At 43.4% G+C, this 3300-nt stretch overlaps 1 non-coding gene across 1 annotated transcript; it reads left to right on the forward strand.

Moving 5' to 3' along the window:
• Window positions 1-812: 812 nt before the first annotated feature.
• On the forward strand, window positions 813-949 carry LOC137769764 (small nucleolar RNA SNORA70). Its single transcript, XR_011075076.1, has one exon. It is a non-coding gene; the product is annotated as a small nucleolar RNA SNORA70 (small nucleolar RNA).
• The last annotated feature ends 2351 nt before the right edge of the window (window positions 950-3300 follow it).

The raw sequence follows: 3300 nt of genomic DNA on the forward strand, positions 1-3300 counted from the left end.
CTCAGCCTCCTACCTAACCCCGCAGCTTCCACATGTGGTCCCTCATGGGACGGCACGCCCCTCTCCTCTTGGCATCTGTGACTTTAATGATCTGTCTTTTCAAGAACAATCATCCTCTGATCTGTTGGCCTCCTCATACCTGAATAATAACAAACCCTACATTTTAAAATAATATCCTAGGTTGCACAGTATTCCCGGGGATGCTAATGGTCATTCATTTGGTCCAAGTGGGTGTCTCCTTTCTAGGTGATTTGAAAGGTGTCAACAAGTTTTCTAAATCAAAACTACCTGTGACCAACCTGCTCAAATATATACTAGTCATTTTAACTAGGTTAAGGAATGACATTGTTTGAGAGTGGTAATGTAGTCATTTTCCTTTAGCCGTATCTCATGAGAAAATGATCTTAACTCTTAGGCACCTAGCAGAGCACAAGATGTAAATAGGGGGCTGTAATGTGTGGATTTACATAAGAGAGAGGAAGGTGGAGATATCCAGGCACGCGAGCCCTGAGCAGCCAGGAGACTAGCTGCAGAAGGGGTGAGCACGAAAAAAGAGGCAGCAGGAGCTCCAGGTAAATGTCGACAGTTTCACAATTTTAGATAAGGCCCAACCTTGGCATTAGGTTATCTTCAGACACTTCTTCATTCACAATTGGATATTTTCCTAAAATCGTTGTTTTTTTTTTAATAACACAACCATCTGTTTTTCTTAGGAGAGATAATGTACCATTAGTACATTTTAATTTGCTAATCCAATGTGCCTTGCCCACACTCAAAGGAAACAAATGTAAAGTAGAAAATGTCTTAGATGTTTGCAGCCAATTAAGTTGACTGCACTCTTTTCCCCATGAGGGCCCGGTGCGCAATGTCTGCAAACGGCAGCCTCCTGGGTATAGTGTACGCAGCCTGTTGCCTGTATGGGTTGCCCTAAGGGACCTTGGAGACAGCCCTTTCCAGTGGACATTAATGACCGGCATGCTGTCCCCAGTCTAGGCTCCAGACAGGTATGCGTGGTGCCTTTGGAAAGCCCAGGGCACAGTGGCCAGGGTCCACATGGGCCAAGTCATAATGTCCATCCGCATCAAGCTGCAGAACAAGGAGCATGTGATTGAGGCCCTCCGCAGGGCCAAGTTCAAGTTCCCTGGCCGCCAGAAGATCCACATCTCCAAGAAGTGGGGATTTACTAAGTTTAATGCAGACGAATTTGAAAACATGGTGGGAGAAAAGCGGCTCATCCAGGATGGCCGTGGGGTCAAATACATCCCTAATCGTGGCCCTCTGGACACATGGCGGGCCCTGCGCTCGTGAGAGCCTTGGTGTTGTCCCCTCCTTACTCATGCCCACCAATAAATCCTACTTTCCCATCAAAAAAAAAAATAAAAGGTGTCTTAGACGTATGAGGTAAAACTTGCCAGAATTCAGCTTTCAGGAGAGAAAGCTCAGGATAGGTTAGAGGTTCTGGCGATTTGAAAGGGCAGGCAGCTCAGTGTCCAGAGATTACAGTTAAGAGAGTTCTGGAACTCAGGAGCCCATAACGAAGCCTGCTCACGTGCACAAGCCGTCTCCCATCTCTGGTGGAGATCTGGCTTGATCAGCATCCCATGAGCACTTACTATGCTCAGTCCTGCCTCACCCACCTACACCTGATCCTCAACGCAGAAGTCAGAGTAATCCTGTAAGTCAAGCAACGTCACTCCTCTGCTCAAAAGCCTCCGGTGACCCAGACAGACTCTAATAAGAGCCAGAGTCCTTGCGTCACCCGCAAGATGCTCTACTCTCTGAACACCCATTGTCTCTCTGACCTACTTCCTTTCCTTCTCCTCCTCACTTCTTCTGCTGCAGCCCTCCTTATTGTTCAAGAACATTCCAGGCACAACCTCACCTCAAGTCTTCTCTACTTGTTGCTTTCCATATCTGGAGATTTCTCTTCCTAAGTATCCATCTGTACCCAGGCAACTGAAAATGGCTAAAGATAAACATACAACCTCACATTCTTGAGGTCTGTTCACAAATGCTGTCTTCTCTCTGAGGTCGCTCAGACCATCCTATGTTAACTTGCAAGCTTCCTCCTGACCACATCACCAACTTTCTTCCCTGCTTTAGTGTTCTTAACATTTATCGACTTCTCACACACCACATGTTATTTATTTATTTTTTATTTCCTACCTATTCCCATTAGAATATAAGACACTGGAGGTAAGGGGTTTTGTTTTTTTGTTCACTGTCTTATGCCCCATATAAAACACAGTAAACAGTGCCTAACTTATACAGACCTCAGAAATATGTGTTAATTGAATAAATGAAAGACATTCCGTTAGATTCTTGACACAGAGTTAAGAATGAATAACTATTCCCATCCCTGGGGAACGCCATATACAGGTGGGTGGCAGAACCAATATTTACAACACAAACTTGTAAATCTAAGTTGTTAGGAAAAGGTGGGGTGACTTGTACCAAAGTAGTGGTGCTGAGGACTCCTAAAGCTCTTGAGAACAGAATGGCCCTCTCAGAGGAGATGGCCCCTCTCCTGGCCACTAAAGGATGGCAATGACACAAAGCCATTGCAAACATGATGAACAGACATTCTGACCAGTCAGAAACAGCCCCATTTTAAATACTCAGGGCAATTGATAATTCAGACGGATAAATGAAGATGGTTATTGCTTTTACAAAAATGCCGTAGAGATGCTCAAAATAGTGCTCCTGATTCATTTAAAATATTTATATTTGAAGTAAAAAATTTTAAACTTCTGCTCCAGTCATTATCTACTGAGCTCCTAACCATGTGTCAGGCACTGTGATTGGAGCTAGGAGGGAAGGAAAGATAAAGAGGATGTAATTTCAAGTCTGTAGGAACAGAGAGTACACCTGTCTGCTTACAGATAATTTTAATAATAAAATGGCAGAAGGCTTATTCCTTAAAACCACTAATTACCATAAACTCATTAGAGATGAATGCAAATTCTTCATGGAGATACTTGTCATCAATGAGAAGGTTAGGGGAAAGGACAGATTGTTTTAAAGTAAGGCATTATCTGGAGTTAGAATCTCTCTTGGTTTTCCCTGATGCTTAACCTCAAAGAAACTCCACTGTTCTAAGTCACTTCTCTAACAGTAATGAATGCCATATCTGTATCTTCTGGATACACAATTTCCCCCAAGCACACCATGCTCTGAGTTAATTTAATTCATCACATTATTGGGTACCTGCTTTGTATGCATATATTGTTCATGACATTCCCTTTCTTTCCTTCCCCATCAATCAAATCTCTGCTCATCTTTTATACCCTATTCACATGC

Source organism: Eschrichtius robustus, chromosome 9 (assembly GCF_028021215.1).
Source record: "Eschrichtius robustus isolate mEscRob2 chromosome 9, mEscRob2.pri, whole genome shotgun sequence".
NCBI lineage: Eukaryota > Metazoa > Chordata > Mammalia > Artiodactyla > Eschrichtiidae > Eschrichtius > Eschrichtius robustus.